Raw genomic sequence first — 22,854 nt, 5'->3', positions numbered from 1 at the left:
AAATCCCCAAACCTCAGACCCATAACCTAGTATTGAGCCAACGAAGGCATCAAATAATTGACAACTAACTTTTGGTTTGATATTATACTTATTGCAATTAGCCAATAAAACATTTAGTGCCTTAAGAGCCTTTCCAATTATGTGTTCATGATTCCTGGCAAATGTGCCCGTGTAATTGAAAACAGTTCCCAAATAATTGAAGTCGCTAACAAGTTCAACCCAATTATTTTTATATAGAAACTTTTCATTTCTGAACAGACCACCTCTTTTACGAAATACCATGGCTTTTGTTTTACTTGTGCTACAGTGCTCTCATTACTTCTATACAGTTATACTTATCATTAGGTTAGGTTTCATTAATTTCTGTCTTCACACAATTACAAGAAATGATTTATTTTTTTATATTAGGCAAAATTGATTTTTCTCGGTTACCTAAAACTAAAAATGCTTAAGAAGAACTATACAATCAGTCGTATCAGTTTATGCATCACTGATATTATTAAAAGCCAAAAAGGGTCGGGGCAGAACATAGGGTAGAATGGGGAACCTGAAACAAACTTTTTACGCCTTATGTAGGACTCCATAATTAAAGCGGCACTCTCACAGTTTTACCGTTTTTCCAACTTTTTTATTTTTTTTCTTGGAATTAGCAATTGTTTGCGTAAATATCTGCAAACCAGTTATGAAAGACTGCTGGCAAAAGATCAGATCGCTGATTTTCATATTTCCAGTCCCAATTTAATGTTTTATGGCTTAAACCGTTACTAACGGTTTAAGAAAAATGCATAAAACATCAATTTGGGAGTGGAAATATGAAAATCTGCGATCTGATCTTTTGTCACCAGTCTTTTATCACTGGTTTGCAGATATTTACGCAAACAATTGCTCGTTCCAGGACAAATAAAAAATAAAAAAAAGTTGTCGAAACGTTCAACATGTGAGAGTGCAGCTTTCATATTCATTATTTATACGACAGTGGCTTCGGGTCGACAATTTAAGCATTTTCATTCATGAAATGGCAATTACTCTGATTTTCCTGAACTCATGTAACTTGCGCAGTAAAATAGTTTTACATATCTCTCTGGACCGACAAATATTAACCTTTTCATTCGTTTAAGTTGCTGACCCTAATTACACATCTGTACACATATTAAGTTTGTTAGTTGAAGTATATACATTTCCTGTCAAGGTGAGTAGTGTGTTCAGATATATAATATTTATCTCAATGACGAATGACATGATAGGGATACTACATGTGCATTTTTATTTAGATGTTAACATCTGCGTATCCCCGCAAAAAGGGATATATGTGTTTGAAATAGCCTCCGCAGACATTTCCGAGAAAACAATGAATTTTAGCAATTTTGTATGTAAAAATGACTGAAACATAGTACATTTGTATAGATACTTCCAATAACTTTACATTATACCCAATTTAAAATACTCAATACATTATTTTGAATTCTATAATTGTATGACATATTAGTTCAAGCAATGTGACATCATGAATAGCAACAATGACTTATATTGTTGTTGTTGTTGTTGTTGTTGTTGTTGTTTTTTAAATAAATGTTCGCCTGTAGCGTAAATAGTGAGTTTATGCAATACAATTAGTATTATCAGTAGACTTACTAGCAGCTTCCGTCATCCCAGCCACAACAGTAACTAGAAGGGCATGTCGTCCAGCTGTAGCAGGTTGGTGACAGGGTCACTAAAGTTTTGGCGCTGTCCCGATTTTCGTGAATGGACACACTGTCGGTGTTGCTGAAGCCTGCACTCGCTACTGATAGACATAACATAAAAATGTTTGAATTTTACGATGAAAAATTCACAAATTCATAATTGGATTCATCTGCTTACGAAATTATCGCTGTAATCATATTGCTTTCATGTGTCATTAAATTATGTTTTATATAAAGCTTTCATCTAAGATACACGCTGCATACAATGACCTGTCATTAGTTCACAACGTTATCTTTATTATTATATAATTATTATTTTTATGACAATTAACGCTGTATTATATCGAGTGTTTCACAAACTGTTGAAGCAAGTGTCCTGAATGGTGCAAATTTACCAATATAACTAATCACTAATTAATGCTATATATGTTTAACATTGAGGTTGTAAACATACATTCTCTTAATATTAGAAAAGCTATTTATCTGACCATCAAACACGCTAATTATTCCTGAGATTCATGTTGTATTGGGAAAACTGTAGTCTAATCTATGAAAACAATAATATCAATGAATATTGCAAGAAAAAATAAGTCATTGTCAGAATTTATGTACACTGAAAACATTTTCAATACTACAACTGAAAATACAAGACACAGGGCTGGTATTCAAAAGTGTTTTTAATTGGATATAAGAACGATGTAGCTAATCGTAGTACTTATTATTAATAACAGACCAAAAGTGTGAATGACGTCAATGATGTATGAATATAAGATTAACTTAAGTTGTATATTGATTACCACCCCAGTAGCCAAATATTAAAGCAAGACCCTGTCTAGAGGTACTCATTAAAAGGTAGTGAAATTAGTTTCTTCAGAGATTTATAGCTTATTTCAGTCTCATCAAAGTACATCAAGTATACCACACATATTCACACCTAGTAAACGAGTATATTGCCACTTAAACTTGAATGATAGGAGACTTAATACACATAATACCATATCAAAAATGTAAGTAAGGACGGGAAATGAGAGACATTTAAAGAAAAAAAGGCCATGTAACTATTTATTCCATTACAGTACCATGTATCCACAACTGGGTGTGAAACCTATAAATGATTTAGTACAAATATCCATTTCTACGCAACATCATACTGTAGCAGGCTTTGGCAGAACTATTAAACTGCTGGAAAATATGACCATTTCCTGGTAATGTATCATATTTAAACTGACAATAGGTTCTTATAGTAGTTTGTTTCTACCAGTATTGCAGAATTTTGTCCCGACACAATATATTTCAATCATTTATGTGACAGTAAACACAGCTTACCCTTAGACATCCGTATTCGCTGGAAAGTATCAAAACACTTCAAACTTTTCTCAGACAATGTACACCCAGTTTTTACACTTTACTCCCGCATTCAAAACAGTCAATTAAGAATATTCGTTTAATAAGATTTAAATTTATTTTACAATATCTCCGCCACATGTTGTATTCCATTTTACAAGAGGCGGTAGCCAACCTGTACCACCAGAACCATCGCCAGATGGTGTATATTTTCCAACACCCAGAAAAAAGCGAAGTGCTCTATTCTCTACTTCATTTATACAAGCATAATACCAGACACCCCAGATAGCTGTTGCATAAGATATGACGGGCAACACCAAATAGTTATGAATTTTACTAAACACAGAAGATGACAGATCACCCATACTTTCATAACTAGGAATAAGAAACGAAGATCCTTCTTGCATTTTGTGCGAGCGCTATTACAGTAATATTAAAATATAAATGTTCGGAAAGGAAAATTCTAAGATAAATGTATTTTTCTGTATAATTTACAGTGACACACAGTGGCAGATGGGGGAGACATCTGGTCGGGTGTCAAACCAAGATTAGGAAATCCATTCACTTGTCAACAATCCAATCAAGTCTCTATGAAAGTGGTTTGATTCTACACTAGATGACACTCGCAGCCAAGACAGATTAAAACAACTCGCAACTCCCTGGAAAGTTCAAGGCATGGTTTTCCAGTACGGTATCTTGCCTAGACTCATTTTGCCATTAATGGTAAATAAAATTCCATCAGCACGGTCGAATAAATTGGAGCAGTCAGTTAGCAAGCATCTGCGAAGTTTGCTTGGACTTCCGCCTTTATAAACCAATATTGGTATCTATGATATCTATGGCAAGTCAACTAAACTACAGATATCAAACAGCTCTCTCGTCGAGGAGTACAATGTCGCTCAAACACATCTGCTACTAACTCCCAGAGACTCGCTATTCTCTCCGACCAATTTGGAGAGGGTAAAGCATTTGAAGTCATCAGAAGACCCTATCTGCTCGCTGTGTGACAACATCGCTGTGAAATATACTTTATTCTTGCCCAACAGCTTTTGCGCAAAGGCTGTATACAGGGCGGCACGGCCAGGTTCTAAGATAAATCGCACGCCCTTGCAAGAACTAAAGAGAGAGCTTCCAGTTGGATCCACAACGCAGTTGAACAACTTGGAAGCCAACATAAACAAGGTAGTGACTTATCGCCACTACCTGCCCCACCATCTAGAGGTTGTACCGAATCAAGCAGTGACAGATGGGCACTCGGCTGAGTAGGTCTATTTTAAGCAGTGCATCTGTATTTTCACAACATTTATAACCCACTCCATACTTAAATATATACTAGTAATCAGATCTAGGCACAGAGTTTCGTCTTGAAAGTACACATTACTTTGATTAGCATTTACCACCATTCTATTCAAGGAACACTACTGTCTGGCTAAGTACAAATATCATAAATTGCATTTCTTGCACGTTTTCAGCAATTGAAACAAGATCCGCTGCATAGCACAAGATACATACAATCGAAATTCCTTGACCAACATCCTTAATGTTCAGAGCTAATTCGTTCAGAAAGAGGTTAAACAGCAGAGGAGAGAGCGCACAACCTTGGCGTATATGGAAGGGATTATCCGCCGGTTAATGCATGCTGCATTATGACATTTCTCTTTTGTTAGTGCATTCGTTTAAATCGTAAGTGCCTTCATGCAATTGCTTCGTTCGTGTTTGTAATGGACTACCGCATGTGTCTATGTGTACAACTTTTAGTTTCCTTCATGTTATTGCTTAGTGTCTACGTCTAAACGATAAATGACAGATGTCAAGTTTTTACTTTTTATTGACTATTGTGCACTAATTAAAATACAAGAGTACAATTAAACTTCTAATAGTATTACTAATAATATTTATATAATGTAATAAGACCATTAAAGGCTAACTTAATTATACATCAATCAAACATAGCAGTATGCATTTACCAATATGCATATAGACGAATGCATTTAGACGAACGCAACTAAACGAATGGAATTAAAAGGGAACCAGTAAATATTGGTATCCTGCGACAGCAATATTAAACGGGAATGGAAACCAAATACTGATACCCTTCTTATCCATGGGAGAGCACTCTCGCGACTTTTGCGATGGTAGCAGTCAAACGTTTTCGTGCAGGAGCTGTCAAAATTATATCTAGAAGAGGTTATGTCTGACATTATCTGGACCTAAAAATGTAATACTGCTAGATGCTATTTTTTGCTAATTTTTTTTTATGGATGTTTTTATTCGGTACTGAGTTAGACACATATCCAAATTGTAATCTGCGTTTCGTCCTGAAATTGAAATGTGTTGTCTGCGAGTGGTGAGATTTTGACCAATTTTCGATGGATAACATGTTTTGAAATTTCTGAGGCCATCAAACAAAATCCAAGTATGAGCATAGTGTTATCAATCGCAAGAAAATATGTACGCCTTGCTGTCATGTATTGAAATCTATGCATGTGTTTCATTTACTCAAAATTTCAATTTCTTTGCATTTACTGGCTTCAGGACAGCCAAAGCATGTATACTACTATGTTATCAGCATCACTAGTGAATCCCGGAAGGGCGTGTTGGAGGTTGCCTCCACCCCCACCCCACCCCCACCCCCACTATAAAACAAATTGGTTCTGAGGGAGAGGCGCATGTCAAAAAAGTTGCGCCCATAAGTTATGCCCCCTCTAAAGTCAGATCCTGGATCCGCCCCCGAGGATATTGCCTAACACATAAGCCCGGTGAAAATTAAAAGTGTGACTTTCTCAACTGTAGTTGGATTGCAGCTCCTCACCTTTGGTTTAAGGTGTTGGCAGTGTTGTTTTGGGGTACTTCCCAAGATAATTTTAGCAATTTCTAGTCCAAAATGGTGCCATGCCAAGAAATACCAGTTTGGTGAAGAAAATACATAAAAAGCGCATTTGTGTACATATCACCAAGTTGATGTTAATGGAACTCATCTTTTTAAATCTCATAATTATGATTACATAAGGTTATTATAAAAGAAATTGAAATTATCACGTTACAGCGCGTGACTCATCTGGCATGGGGGGTGCCAGATGGAGTTTTCCAGCACGGCTGATTTCACCGGAAATGCCTATCCGGTGTGCTAGAAATTATAATTCCTTCTACTAACTATCATATGACTACTACTGATGCTTCTAATCTCGCGTTTATCAACTATATGTTGCTGTGAATGAAGGAACTAAGCTTTTTTGTATCAATGTGAAGCTCCTTCATTTATCTATTTATAATGAGCGCAAGGTACAATGAACCCTTAAAGGGACTGTACACCAGATTCGCACAAAAAAATATCTAATGGAATGTGTTACGCTTTGAAAAAAATAATAATTGTAAAAAAAGTACCAAAATGAAAAAAATGTGTCGGAGACCGGGTTCGAACCCGTGTCGCCATAATAGCAATCCAGTGTCGTATCCACTGAGCTATAAACATACTAATCGGGTGACATAATTAAGCTATACACATTCCTCGGTAATATCACGTGATAACACCGACTAGCCAATCACGCATAAGGAATGAATTCTACCTGGTTGACATACCCAGTAATCTTTGTAATGGAAAAATACGAAATAACTGCTTAACTTAAATAAATTGTAAACTATGTGGTACTTCAATTAGTAAGTTTCAATGCATTGTACACATCGATGCCAAGTTTATGTCAGTTTTCGACAATTGTCTTTTTTTTCGCTATTGTATCATACGGAGTACAGCCCCTTTAAGCAGATTTTCGACATCCACAGATAAACGACTCCCCGGTATCATTTTATTTAATATACATGAGTCATAACATTTTGAGACGGTAGTCGATAAGTTTGACTGGGGTTCGTGATTCTATTTGGGTCAAAATACATTCTCACGCCGGCCAAATCCTAATAGCCTCTTATAGAACAATACCGTAATCAAGTTGTTAAATTAAACGACTTGATTACGGTATTGTTCTATAAGAGGCTATTGGGATTTGGCCGGCGTGAGAAAAATATTTAGCTGTTGGGGAACTAAGAAATATAGTTGGTACATTTGTATTTAATGTTTTCAATCTTTAAACATAATTCAAGAGTGTGGTTTAGATAGTTAAATATTGTTATCAAGGAGATTGTTCATAAACAATATCAAAGATGTAATGCTTAGCTTAATTCATTTATAATTATACTCATTATAGTTAAGAAAATCATGTCAATACTTAATAATAAACTATTATTGAATTTTTTGTCGTAATAAACAAAATGAGATGAAGCGTTAAACCTAAGAAACATGCACTATAGAAAGATTTTTCCGAAAAATGACTAAAATCATTGCTCCCCTGAATTTCATGCTGGTCGTTATGGCCATTAAATGAAATGAATTAGCTGTTACAGCAGATAACTAATAAAAATTACATGGAGAACCAAGTCAGCCCTTTAACCCTAAGCACAAAACCAATGAATGGAACTTAATGCATATGATGCTAAATCCAGGTATATGCTGGCATACAGGGGTTTCCTTCTTAATCGAAAATTGGATAAGATTCCTTGACATGATTTTTTGCGCATTTTATTACTTTTTATCTCCGATATAGAAATAAAAGTTAACTCGGCCGATTTAAAGGTGGGGGGGGGACCTCCCATCCCGCCCCCAACCCCGTCCGGATTCACTAGTGATGCTGATAACAGATTTCTAGTATACATGCTTTGCGGCTGTCCTGAAGCCAGTGAAGGCAAATAAATTGAAAATTTGAGTGAATGAAACACATGCATAGATTTCTATACATGACAGCAAGGCGTGCATATTTTCTTGCGATTGATAGCACTATGTTTATACTTGGATTTTGTTTAATGGCCTCAGGAATTTCAAAACATGTTATCCATCGACAACTGGTCACCGCCTAGTAGACAACACATTTTAAATTCAGGCCGAAACGCAGATTACAATTTGGATATGTGTCTAACTCAGTACCGAATAAAAATATCCAGGAAAAAATAATCAGCAGAAAATAGCATCTAGCAGTATTATTTTTTAAGGTTCAGATAATGTTATACATGACCTCGTCTAGATATATTTTTGCCAGCGCCTGTACGAAAACTGTTGACTGCCACCGTAGCAAAAGTTGCGAGAGTGCTCTCCCGTGGATACGAAGGGTACCAGTATTTGGTTTCCATTCCCATTTAATGTTGCTGACGCAGGATACCAATTATTCCTGGTTCCCTTCTAATTCCATTCGTTAAGTTGCGTTCGTCTAGATGCATTCGTTTATCGTCTATATTTTTATTGATAAATGCATACTGCTATTGATGAATATTAATTTAGCTTTCAATGGTCTTATTACAGTATATAAATACTATTAGTTATTTAGTATTTATAGTTAAGTTGTAGTTTTGTACACTATTTAGTTATTTAGTTATTTAAATGTAAGAACTTGACACATGTCATTTGTCGCTTAGACGTTAACACTAAGCAATAAAGTGAAGGCATCTTAAACTTGAATACATAGACAAATGTTTTTGTCAATAACAAAAAGGCACGAAGCAATTGCACGAAGGCACCTGCCATTTAGACGAATGCAATTGCAATGTAAAATGAGAAATGTCATAAAGTAGCATGCATTAACTGGCGGATAATCCCTTCCATACTAGTACTTGCATTGAACAGGCCTGTACAATGAATATTCATACGAACGAAAAATGAAACGGAGGCATATAAAGATTTAGTGTTCATATATTGGTACATTTTTAATAAGTGGTCAAGAAATATGTAAAAATGACAAATATGTATAAAAACTATCAACTCAAGTTCGTTTGAAAAAGCAATGTTTACTTCTGATATAAAAAAGACAATTAAACATGCCAATGGTGCATGCAACAAAGTTGCACCAGGTTGATTTTATATTAACCTTCAACATTTTGTTAAATTTAAATGTTTAAATTTTGACTTTGCTTAAATTAATCGTGTTGCTTAAAAATCTAAATTTAACAATGTATAAAAATAGGTCTTATTGTGTATTTCGCTGGACTTGATACATAGTTTCTCCATTTCATTTAAAACCTTGGTTCTACCATTTGTGAACACGCTGGATAGCATAGTATGGTATCACCATCATTATTATTGCCTGTTGTTGTTGATGATGATTCTACTGTTGTTGCTGTTTTTGGTCGTGATGATGGCGGTGGTGGTGGTGTTAAATACGGAGAGAGTTGACAAATAATTGTCAACAAGAGATCTATAATTGATAACAATAAAACACTTTTTTCTGCTTGTCATATAACAATATACATGAACACTTAGCAACACGTGTTCTAACAGATTTTGGGCAATGCTTATTCCAACCATGCATGTCATAAAACAATCCATGTTAGGTTGCAAGGGCTACGCCGATTGGTTCCCTTTAAACGTTCTGAGACTCTATGTTTATAGTCACATATTATAGCCCGTTTACAAGCCTTGTTTCGCCCAACCATCAGTAAAGCTAATACATTATAGTAGACGCAAGAAAAAAGGCCTTTGACCAAATACCGTTCGGTAGCAAAGTACCAAAATGCAACAAAATGCGTATACTATAAACAGATTTTACATATCCATACATAATAAAACTATCCAATATGTGAAGACACAGTGAATATGCCGCTTTAATGAATTTCCTTAAGTGCGCTAAGGTCATGCTCAGGAAATATATGTTATAGTTATATGACATGATTTTAAATCTTCGTGATTAAAAACGGGCAAAGTAAGCGTAGCGAACGAGCCCTTCTTAATCATTGAATTTTTAATATAGGTAATCTTACTGACTTAGAGTACCACCTCACTGGCTGACACATTGTCAACGCAAAATCTGACGCAATGATTGTGTATCAGATGATTGACAGTGGGCGGACCTTTAATCACTCGCGAAATTTCAAAATGAACTAGCCTTAAAGTCACTAGACACCAAAAATCAGGAAATACATTATTTCCTCAAAACAAAGGGAAAGTAGGGGGTCCATAATATGTTATTTTACAACACAAATGTATTAAAATAATAAACGCAACACTCGTCTTGCTGTCTCATCTGCATGCAGATTATGATGACACGTGAGCATGAGCACGATTGGTTGTTGCCTAAAGACATTAAAGATTTTAATTTTATTATATTTTGATTAACAGAGTATTTTATGTCGATAAATCGCTATTTACTATTGTTTAAGATCACTACATTCAAGCAGTACTCGTATCAAATACTAGTGTTAGCTTGGCGCAACAGACACTTCCTTGAAAAAACGTGGAAACTGCAAAGACTACCAACCACGCGTTTTGTTGTTTTTTGGCATAAAACGCGTTGCCACCGCGGGAGAGATTACGTCATCGCGGGAAATATATTCCACGGTAGCCAACGCGTTGGTGCGCGTCATTGCCGCGTTCTTCTCCGATACCGCGTACGGCTTACCGCAATATGCAGCTTTTTCAACAGGTACAGGTTGTACAAATAGGTGGATGTACATGTGAATTGATCCGAACTCGCGGATTAGATTCCACTTCATTGCGAGGGTAAACAATCTTATCCGCCAAACTTGATACTAATGTGACAAGGACAGACCACACATACATCAAATTATCTAACATTTCATTATTGTATCAAAACGGTTACATTAACTATTATTACTACTTGTTGTAACGTATGAGAATTATGGCCTGTGGAACCACCGGTGTCAGAAGTCACAACGGCCATAAAAGGTTACACGTACACATAATCTCACCAGATATCACAACTGATTCGCATTAAGACATCCGAATTAACTGTCCAGAGATAAACTAATCCCATTACCTTTTTCTGTTAATAGAAGTATTTTCAAAGTCAGAAAATGTAGCCAATCCATTTTCAACTTCATGATTTCAAGTTATTCAAATCGCGGTTGTTTGATACTCTTTGTTTTCAAATAATCAAATGAATGTAAAAATAAACATTCATAAAGACACAAGTCAAATGCTGGTGTATTGTGGTGTTTTGTTATATAAACAATGCATACCACAAAGGGTTCACAATTAACTAATGAGAAAGGAAGTAAATGCAAAGCCAAAATGAGACTTGAGGTATTCGACCTATAAATAATTAATATGTTTGTATGCCGCCTCATTTGAATACTAATATGTAAATATAACAAAACAAAATACTTTTGATATCAAAGTGTTTTTATTTCAACTGAGATCGTAAGACATCCTTCATGACGTAAAGAGTTAATTTTGTTTGTGATATTATTGTTTTTATATTATTTCTCTACATTTAGAACGTTCCAAATGATACCAAATAAATATGGTGGCATAAGGCTCCCATCAATGATCATACCCCTACACTCCCCTTACTCCCCTATTCCCATCCTATGCCACCCTATATCCACCAACCCTTTACTCCCCTATACTCATCCTATGCAACCCTATATCCACCAACCCTTTACTCCCCTATACTCATCCTATGCAACCCAATATCCACAAACCCTGTACTCCCCTATACCCATCCTATGCCACCCTATATCCACTAACCCTGTACTCCCCTATACCCATCCTATGCCACCCTATATCCACCAACCCTGTACTCCCCTATACCCATCCTATGCCACCCTATATCCACCAACCCTTTACTCCCCTATACTCATCCTATGCAACCCTATATCCACCAACCCTTTACTCCCCTATACCCATCCTATGCAACCCAATATCCACCAACCCTTTACTCCCCTATACTCATCCTATGCCACCCTATATCCACCAACCCTTTACTCCCCTATACTCATCCTATGCAACCCAATATCCACAAACCCTGTACTCCCCTATACCCATCCTATGCCACCCTATATCCACCAACCCTTTACTCCCCTATACCCATTCTATGCCACCCTTTATCCACCAATCCTTTACTCCCCTATCCTCCCTTATCCTCCCATATACCCACCCTATACCTACCTTATACTCCACTATACCCACCCTATACCTCCCTATATCCACCAACCCTTTACTCCCCTATACCCATCCTATGCCACCCTATATCCACCAACCCTTTACTCCCCTATACTCATCCTATGCAACCCAATATCCACAAACCCTGTACTCCCCTATACCCATCCTATGCCACCCTATATCCACCAACCCTTTACTCCCCTATACTCATCCTATGCCACCCTATATCCACCAACCCTTTACTCCCCTATACCCATCCTATGCCACCCTATATCCACCAACCCTTTACTCCCCTATACCCATCCTATGCAACCCAATATCCACAAACCCTGTACTCCCCTATACCCATCCTATGCCACCCTATATCCACCAATCCTTTACTCCCCTATACCCATCCTATGCCACCCTATATCCACCAACCCTTTACTCCCATATACCCATCCTATGCCACCCTATATCCACCAACCCTTTACTCCCATATACCCATCCTATTCCACCCTTTATCCACCAATCCTTTACTCCCCTATCCTCCCTTATCCTCCCATATACCCACCCTATACCTACCTTATACTCCACTATACCCACCCTATACCTCCCTTATATTCCCCTATACCCACCCTATACCTACCTCATACTCCCCTATACCCACCCTATACCTACCTCATACTCCCCTATACCCACCCTATACCTACCTCATACTCCCCTATACCCACCCTATACCTACCTCATACTCCCCTATACCCACCCTATACCTACCTTATACTCCCCTATACCCACCCTATACCAACCCTAAACTCCTATATACACATCCTATACCAACCCTATACCACTTTCCTCCCCTATACCCACAATATACCCACCCAATATTCCCCTATACCAACCCCATACTACCCTATATCCCTATTACCACCCTAAACCCTTCTTATTCCCACCCTACATCCAACCTATAGTCCCCTATACTCCCCTGTACCCACAATATACACACCCTATACTCCCCTTTACCCACCCTATACCCACCCTATACCCACCCTATACCCCTATTCTCCCCATATACCCCCATATACCAACCCTATACCCCTATTCTCCCCATATACCCACCATATACCCACCCTATATTCCCCTATACCAACCCCATACTAACCTATATCCATATTACCACCCTATACCCTTCTTATTCCCACCCTATACCCAACCTATAGTCCCCTATACTCCCCTGTACCCACAATATACACACCATATACTCCCCTTTACCCACCCTATTCCCACCCTTTACCCCTATTCTACCCATATACCCACCATATACCTACCCAATACTCCTCTATATCCTCATACCCACCCTATACCCTCCTTATCCCCAACCTACACCCACAATATTACCCTATACCTATCCTATACTCCTCTATATCCAACCTGTTTTCATGTTTAAATGTTTCATTTTTTCATCGGAATCGGAAAATAGACGCCATTTTGGTACGATATATATTTGGTGACCCAATATGGAAAAATATAGGGTCACCGCGTGACCAGTCCTGGACCAATGGCGTTGCGTCATTCATGTTGGATGCGTGATATACCCATATATCCACAGGCTAAACCCCATGTACCTCTAACCCCATATACCCATCCTAAACCCCATGTACCTCTAAACCCATATACCCATCCTAAACCCCATGTACCTCTAAACCCATATACCCATCCTAAACCCCATGTACCTCTAAACCCATATACCCATCCTAAACCCCATGTACCTCTAAACCCATATACCCATCCTATACCCTATATGTCCCCTATACCGCCTATACCCACAATCAACATCGTCGGCAACCACGGTCCTGTGTTCCTTTAGAGTTTATACATACAGCAAAGTATTTTAGCGCAGTAGTGTATCGGGGATATCTGACAATGGACTCTTCTTTTGAAATTCATATGAGCTTCTTCGGTCAATCACTTGTCAGGTCAGCAAAACTACGTATTGCCAACACGAGAAAATGGTTATTATATAGTGTAAAATGTTAAACAAAGTTAAATGTTGCAGTTACTATGGTTGCAAACATAAAGATGGTCAATTTAAGGTGATAATATCCGTTTACTTTGATAAATACCATGCTGCATAATACATGTTACCTTGTTGCAAAAAAATAAACGCTTTGAAATAACAGCTCTGAAAGCCAAATAACAAAAAAGTATTCATCGGTTATAATTAATGTTTAGTTAATGCACCAGTCAATTGTAACCACGGCCCCAAGGTCCAGGGGTATACCGGCGATAGCAATGGGCCGTGTTTTTACCTCCCCGGTGGCCCCGCAGTGCCGGGTGAATGCGGTGGGTTTGTCTTCGAGCAAAATCTAGCGGGGAATTGGACTTACTTATGGTCCCTAGGGTGCGGGGGCATTTGGCGGGGATTCTACCATCCGTTCGTCCCTGCAGGGCGGGGATTTTACCCGGGCTTGGCTGGACCGAAAGTCAAACTCCCCGCTATTCCTCGGACTTGGGTGGGGGCAGTGATAACAATTTACTGGTGCATAAGTATGGCAAGTACTGTTTTTAGATTGATAAAGAGGCAACATTTTGTAAATAGTATCCTCCCTCGGTAATGTGGGCCTGATTTGGTGTCAGTGGCACCTACGTACGGAATCGAAAAGGAAAAGAAGACTGCCATTCCAGAAAATGTTTAAGTGCCTCTGAGTTTAACTTACTTTAAGACACAGTTGATGAAACAGTTTCAGTTCGCAAATGATAAATTAAAAGTTGAGCATATCTCTCAAACAATGTCTTGCTTGGTAAATATTAAGCAAGATGTTAAAATGTGCAGTGCTGACGTTATTAGAATGTGTACAGAAACTGAACAATCAATGAGATCCCTGACAGCATCGTTGGTCCAGCGAATAACTGAACTCGAAGACTGTATTCGTGTTGTTGAATGTCAAATTGACGACAACGAACTTGTATTAATTGCCAAAATTTCAATAAACAAAGCAAAAGTTTATACTGTCGTCGATCGTGAACCTATGTATAATACTGATCAAGCACTCATTTGATTACCGAAGCAAGAACCACTTCCGGATCAGGAAGCTCGCAACAACACATACACAACTGATCGTGTTGATCTGCCAACATATAACAAAGACCAAGTCTGCTTGTTCGAAGCCTGTAGTACTGAGACGCCGACACTTGAGGGCAGTCAGGAACGCTCGCATCCAGCGTGCAGAACGGAGCTTCCGTCATACACGCGCCGTAACGATGTTGACAGAAGTACTGCGCCACAGGTTGACGATACAGAGCCCCGTGGAAATCCGATTCCGGTGCTCGTCACATTGTTTTCAAGTGATGAAGAAACGGTATACGGGCTGCATAATGTTTAGATCAACTTCTTGCTTGCGGGACATTTCCATCAAAGTTGACCTGGAAACATATACTGAAGAGAAACGTGCTAATATATGTGAAAACATCATTGTTAAACACTCTGGTGTCTGATAATGAATGGCTATATCCAAATGTCATTGTTGATGGCCACTGTTCAAAACGCTGGACTGTTGCGAGGAACAAAAAATAAAAGAACGATAATGTGTACCTCACTTCTTAAAGCTGCTTCAAAAAGCTGTGTGAAGTTAGCTAAACATACGACATTGGACATTGGACATTCAAAATCGAATGTTGTGCTGGCACGACATTGGACATTGGACATTCAAAAGTGAAAGTCGTGCTAGCACGACATTGGACATTGGACATTCAAAATCGAATGTTGTGCTGGCACGACATTGGACATTGGACATTCAAAAGTGAACGTCGTGCTAGCACGACATTGGACATTGGACATTCAAAATCGAATGTTGTGCTGGCACGACATTGGACATTGGACATTCAAAATCGAATGTTGTGCTGGCACGACATTGGACATTGGACATTCAAAAGTGAAAGTCGTGCTAGCACGACATTGGACATTGGACATTCAAAATCGAATGTTGTGCTGGCACGACATTGGACATTGGACATTCAAAAGTGAAAGTCGTGCTAGCACGACATTGGACATTGGACATTCAAAATCGAATGTTGTGCTGGCACGACATTGGACATTGGACATTCAAAATCGAATGTTGTGCTGGCACGACATTGGGCATTGGACATTCAAAATCGAATGTTGTGCTGGCACGACATTGGACATTCAAAATCGAATGTTGTGCTAGCACGACATTGGACATTGGACATTCAAAATCGAATGTTGTGCTTTCACGACATTGGACATTGGACATTCAAAAGTGAAAGTCGTGCTAGCACGACATTGGACATTGGACATTCAAAATCGAATGTTGTGCTGGCACGACATTGGACATTGGACAAAATATATCAACTTGCAGGAGTCACGATGCACAGAGAGACGCACTATTGTGCAGTACTTCAATCAGAAACCTTTGGAAACGTGTGGTATGACGGGCTGGTCGGACAGCTAGGTCCATTACCACACGACCTGCACACTTGGACACCGTCTCACGCTATTTTTTGTCAAGTGTAGAAGCACTCAAGTTTATTTTTTTTCTCAAGAATCACATAATGTAGCCTATTAGTATCTTCCAACGCCGAGAGTGTAAGATGGGTTCAGCCCAACCCGAGCGTAGGGTCTTTTGCGGAAACGAGGTTTACCTGTTTCCGCAGAACACCCTGTGCGAGGGTTGGTATGAACCTATCTTACACGAGCGACTATGGTAGATGTTTTTCTCTCTCACCGCAGTTAAACAAAATAATGTAAAAATGTATGTTATCGCTTGAACTTTTTTGTGCGTAGTGAAAATAATGTGCGCATAGATTTATGACAATTCCTGGTTGTCATAGATATTCGCGCAGTGATTCAGATTATGTTAATAGTCAAATCGTTCTTTAAATAGTGCTGGATGCAGCAAAGTGAAGGCAATAAAAAAGAGTTCCATACGGGTACTTGTTTATCTTTGCCCGTTGGGAAGATAAGAATTTCACGCATGGACAATTTTTTTAATCTACTTTTCTGAGGTGGCAGAAATATATATATCCGAAATCTTGGACTGGTGATAAGGCTGCAATTCTAATTTGTCCATTCAAATTATTGTGTTAAATAACGACATTCATCTTGGCTTTTATTTTTTTAAATATGGTTTATAATAACGTATATCTGTCTATTCATAGTGACCAAATATTATTTAGGCATCCAATGGAAGTGGTAAATATTAAGAGAAAAAATATAATGAAACGACAACCAGTATACAAATAATAATTGTTGGACATAGGTCATTTTTACTCATTAATTATCTGTCAGGAGTACCCTTTAAAATAATACCAAAATTATATGGGATCCCCATGCATCAAAATGTAGCATTATCGCCAATGGTTTATGCATTGACAAGTTTAGCTGTGTGTATGTTGCCTTAAGTCACATCCATGTCCGACAATATTATACCTTTGAGGTACCTAACACATATTTAACAAAGAAACTTGTATTTGAAAGTCCGCAACATTGTTATTGAGAGTTGTATTAAAACAATCCTTTCGATTAATATACATACATATTCCCATGTAAATGCAGACACATTCATTAATGTAATATAATTATTCTAAAGCTCTGTAGATAAACACACACTGAAGTGCACATTTGTTGGGTTTATATAATTATTTGCGCTTTGTTTCCTTTCAACCCTTTCAACCATTGTCAGTTCTGCCCAAGATACCATTTCCAATGGCACTGGTGTCACATTTTACATGTATAAATTGTATATTCTGTAAAACCTATAAGAACTTATGTCGTATGTGATGAAGACGTCATTTTGAATTCTTTAATGTCGATGCGATTGATTATAAAACGCTTTGTGTAATTCTGTCGACTTATCAAAAAGGTTTATCGAACACAATTATTTCATATAAACTTTACCAAATGAAGACGACGTAGCATGTTCGACTAACTGAGTCGATAAAAAAACAAGTCGACAGGCAGGAATAGGTTACTTTATCGACTCATTGACAATATTTTTTGTGTTTACGTAAAACCAGATAAAAAAGATGTACGGACGATTACATTTATACTTGTAGGAATCATCAATGCATGTCTATATTTTCCATATGTCATTATATACTGTGGATATAATTATCTTCACTTCCTTTATAAATGGTACTAGATGTGTAGCAGTGGTGTGTAAACAATTAAGCTTATTAAAAATATGCCATTTTGAAAGCATTATCACTGTTTGTCTACATATAATCCACGACCATTCATAAGTATATTCATTTGAATCTTTCTCTGCATATGTGACATCATATATATCTGAATCATGCTTAAGTTTCAAATATTGCGATGGAATCGTCATGACAATGCACTCTTGGTGTTAATAAATTTTATAATGGTTCATTGCTTTGTAATCTCTGACCCTTTTCAAATAATTTCAAGACAATATCTCAAACAAACAAAAAATCCGAATAATGCATGCAATCAAAATTAATTTAAAGTCAGTAAAAAAAACATTCATTCATCAAACATGTCATACATTGATTTAAATGTGCTAACTGCTTGCACGACTTTCACTTTTGAATGTCCAATGTCCAATGTCGTGCTGGCACAACATTCGATTTTGAATGTCCAATGTCCAATGTCGTGCTAGCACAACATTCGATTTTGAATGTCCAATGTCCAATGTCGTGCCAGCACGACTTTCACTTTTGAATGTCCAATGTCCAATGTCGTGCCAGCACAACATTCGATTTTGAATGTCCAATGTCCAATGTCGTGCTAGCACGACTTTCACTTTTGAATGTCCAATGTCCAATGTCGTGCCAGCACAACATTCGATTTTGAATGTCCAATGTCCAATGTCGTGCCAGCACGACTTTCACTTTTGAATGTCCAATGTCCAATGTCGTGCCAGCACAACATTCGATTTTGAATGTCCAATGTCGTGCTAGCACGACTTTCACTTTTGAATGTCCAATGTCCAATGTCGTGCCAGCACAACATTCGATTTTGAATGTCCAATGTCCAATGTCGTGCCAGCACAACATTCGATTTTGAATGTCCAATGTCCAATGTCGTGCTAGCACGACTTTCACTTTTGAATGTCCAATGTCCAATGTCGTGCCAGCACAACATTCGATTTTGAATGTCCAATGTTCAATGTCGTGAAAGCACAACATTCGATTTTGAATGTCCAATGTCCAATGTCGTGCCAGCACAACATTCGATTTTGAATGTCCAATGTCCAATGTCGTGCTAGAACGACTTTCACTTTTGAATGTCCAATGTCCAATGTCGTGCCAGCACAACATTCGATTTTGAATGTCCAATGTCCAATGTCGTGCCAGCACAACATTCGATTTTGAATGTCCAATGTCCAATGTCGTGCCAGCACAACATTCGATTTTGAATGTCCAATGTCCAATGTCGTGCTAGCACGACTTTCACTTTGAATGTCCAATGTCCAATGTCGTGCCAGCACAACATTCGATTTTGAATGTCCAATGTCCAATGTCGTGCTAGCACGACTTTCACTTTTGAATGTCCAATGTCCAATGTCGTGCCAGCACAACATTCGATTTTGAATGTCCAATGTCCAATGTCGTGCTAGCACGACTTTCACTTTTGAATGTCCAATGTCCAATGTCGTGCCAGCACAACATTCGATTTTGAATGTCCAATGTCCAATGTCGTGCCAGCACAACATTCGATTTTGAATGTCCAATGTCCAATGTCGTGCTAGCACGACTTTCACTTTTGAATGTCCAATGTCCAATGTCGTGCCAGCACAACATTCGATTTTGAATGTCCAATGTCCTATGTCGTGCCAGCACAACATTCGATTTTGAATGTCCAATGTCAAATGTCGTGCTAGCACGACTTTCACTTTTGAATGTCCAATGTCCAATGTCGTGCCAGCACAACATTCGATTTTGAATGTCCAATGTTCAATGTCGTGAAAGCACAACATTCGATTTTGAATGTCCAATGTCCAATGTCGTGCCAGCACAACATTCGATTTTGAATGTCCAATGTTCAATGTCGTGCTAGCACGACTTTCACTTTTGAATGTCCAATGTCCAATGTCGTGCCAGCACAACATTCGATTTTGAATGTCCAATGTCGTGCCAGCACAACATTCGATTTTGAATGTCCAATGTCCAATGTCGTGCTAGCACGACTTTCACTTTTGAATGTCCAATGTCCAATGTCGTGCCAGCACAACATTCGATTTTGAATGTCCAATGTCCAATGTCGTGCCAGCACAACATTCGATTTTGAATGTCCAATGTCCAATGTCGTGCTAGCACGACTTTCACTTTTGAATGTCCAATGTCCAATGTCGTGCCAGCACAACATTCGATTTTGAATGTCCAATGTCGAATGTCGTGCTAGCACGACTTTCACTTTTGAATGTCCAATGTCCAATGTCGTGCCAGCACAACATTCGATTTTGAATGTCCAATGTCCGATGTCGTGATAGCACGACTTTCACTTTTGAATGTCCAATGTCGTGCCAGCACAACATTCGATTTTGAATGTCCAATGTCCAATGTCGTGCCAGCACAACATTCGATTTTGAATGTCCAATGTCCAATGTCGTGCCAGCACAACATTCGATTTTGAATGTCCAATGTCCGATGTCGTGCTAGCACGACTTTCACTTTTGAATGTCCAATGTCGTGCCAGCACAACATTCGATTTTGAATGTCCAATGTCCAATGTGGTATGTTTAGCTAACTTCACACAGCTGCTTCAAAATACGTTGTTATGCGCTGTAGCCGATGCGGTTTACTTACGGAGAATGCTACAAAACACGCACTATGCTTTTACCCAGCTAATGAGGTTTAAAAAAAGCTGGTTTGGGATGCGTTATGTGATTTGAGTCAAATTTCGTTCTTTTAAATATTAAACATCAATAGCAACGAACAGTGTCAGTTCATTTTGAAAATTTCTACTGACAACAACGGTAGAAGTCTTCGCTATTTGAACCTGGCAACTTCATTGTGCAGGCACCAATTTCTCGAAACTTCTTATGTCCCCTATAAAAGGATTAAGCTAAACTCACTATTTTTGTTTTTCAACAATTTGCAAAATATTAACTTCTTTAAAGATGTTTATACTTTAGATAGGAAGTACGTTTAATATAATTACATAAACCTTTTTTATTTATCATAATCAAATTAAAGTATGTATTTGGGTTAATTGAAATAAGTCACTTAAGCCTGTTAAGCTTAAGAAGTTTCGAGAAATTGGGGCCTAGATTACTACGTTAACGCTGTGCCGATATCATACGTATTAGCCTTGGCTTAAATGTCTTAATTTTCGATTTTCGTTAAGATAACCTTGCCACTGGCTGTAATATAGAGCTGCGGCTAGATACGATAGTGCAGTATAATATGTTATATGTTAGTTTGAATTTGAATTGGTACCGTCTCTAAAATGTCTTTACAAACTGTAACAAACTATATACAAGCTATTAATATCATTGCATGTTGACTGTACTATTATCTCTTTTGTATTATGTCATTTGTATAATATTTATAATTGTATATTGCAATAATCTATATACACACTGTTGTAATTAACCTTCGTTATATGTATATATGTTAAAAAATGCTCTCCAACTTGGAGTAATAAAAGATATCTATCTATCTCTATTTGAGACTGGGGTTTAATTGGCACTATGTACAACAGAACAATGCCGTAGTAACACCTTGGATGAGGTTGTCCATGTACGTAGCACGTTTAAGGCAATACCTCACCAAACACATAATGTATTGAATTGAAACTTTACATACATTTCCCCATCAATCCAACCTACTTAATTAATAAAAAGATAGACTTTTTACCAACACATTTAACCTAAAATATTTAAAAGGGGTCACTCACTCAAACCAACCATAAAATAACTATGAAATGCTGCAGTTTAACAATGTCAGAAAATCACTTTTATTTCCAGGTCACAAACTCATTGTTATTTTTATTTGATATGTAATGTATGTCTATTATTCATGTCGGAAAATAGTTTATTGAGCTAATGGTTCTTGTTAACACATACCCGACTTTAAATAAAGTTTCTTGTATCTTGAATGCCTCATTATTCAGGCATCCGAGTTTTTCTGATATCGTTATACTGCAGTAAATCACAGTTATTTTATGCTAGATTGTTGGTAGGAGTGTTTGATATTCTAAAGAAAAAAATAGTCAGTAAGGTTAAATGCCACTTAAAAAATATGAAACATCAACGCAATAGTGAATTCGCACCAAACTACATGTAATCCCAACCCTCGCGCCGGGTCACGTGCTGCATAAACCGCGTTGGGATGAACCTATCTTAATCTTTTGGCCATGGAAAATACATATAATGCACACAGTAGTACAGTGATTGGGGCTTAATTCAATTGTAGACACCCACTCTACTTGAACATTGTTACGGTTAGATAACTCTATCGTGCATATCATGAACCAAATTGCCGTTTATTAGACTAAGATAATTTGGTAAATGTTTTGCATATATACGAGTACATAAGTCAATAATTCAGCCACTTCTTCATGTATTACTTTGAAACTTTACACAAGTGTTCTCAATCACCCATCGCACTGAATTAATTAATGTAGATCAGTGGTGGTTCTACCAGGGGGTCACAGAGAGCCCGTGCCACCCCACCCCCTCCCGCTGACCGGCAAGTAATATTTTTGGAGCACATCTTTATGGATTTAACTGTACAGATAAGTTGTTTTGTCACAATTTAAAGTTTATATAAATATTTCAGCAAATATACAATTGAACCTGATGCTCGTGTTCCGTTATTTATGGTATACCAATTTCAAAGTGTAATAAAGTATACGACACGAAAATGTCTCATGAAAATGACATCGGGGCCCGAACATTTGATAATGGTAAATCGGCACCCAATTTT

Source organism: Mya arenaria, chromosome 14 (assembly GCF_026914265.1).
Source record: "Mya arenaria isolate MELC-2E11 chromosome 14, ASM2691426v1".
Lineage (NCBI taxonomy): Eukaryota > Metazoa > Mollusca > Bivalvia > Myida > Myidae > Mya > Mya arenaria.
The sequence above is the reverse complement of the archived record's forward strand: the minus strand, read 5'-3'. Positions refer to the sequence as shown.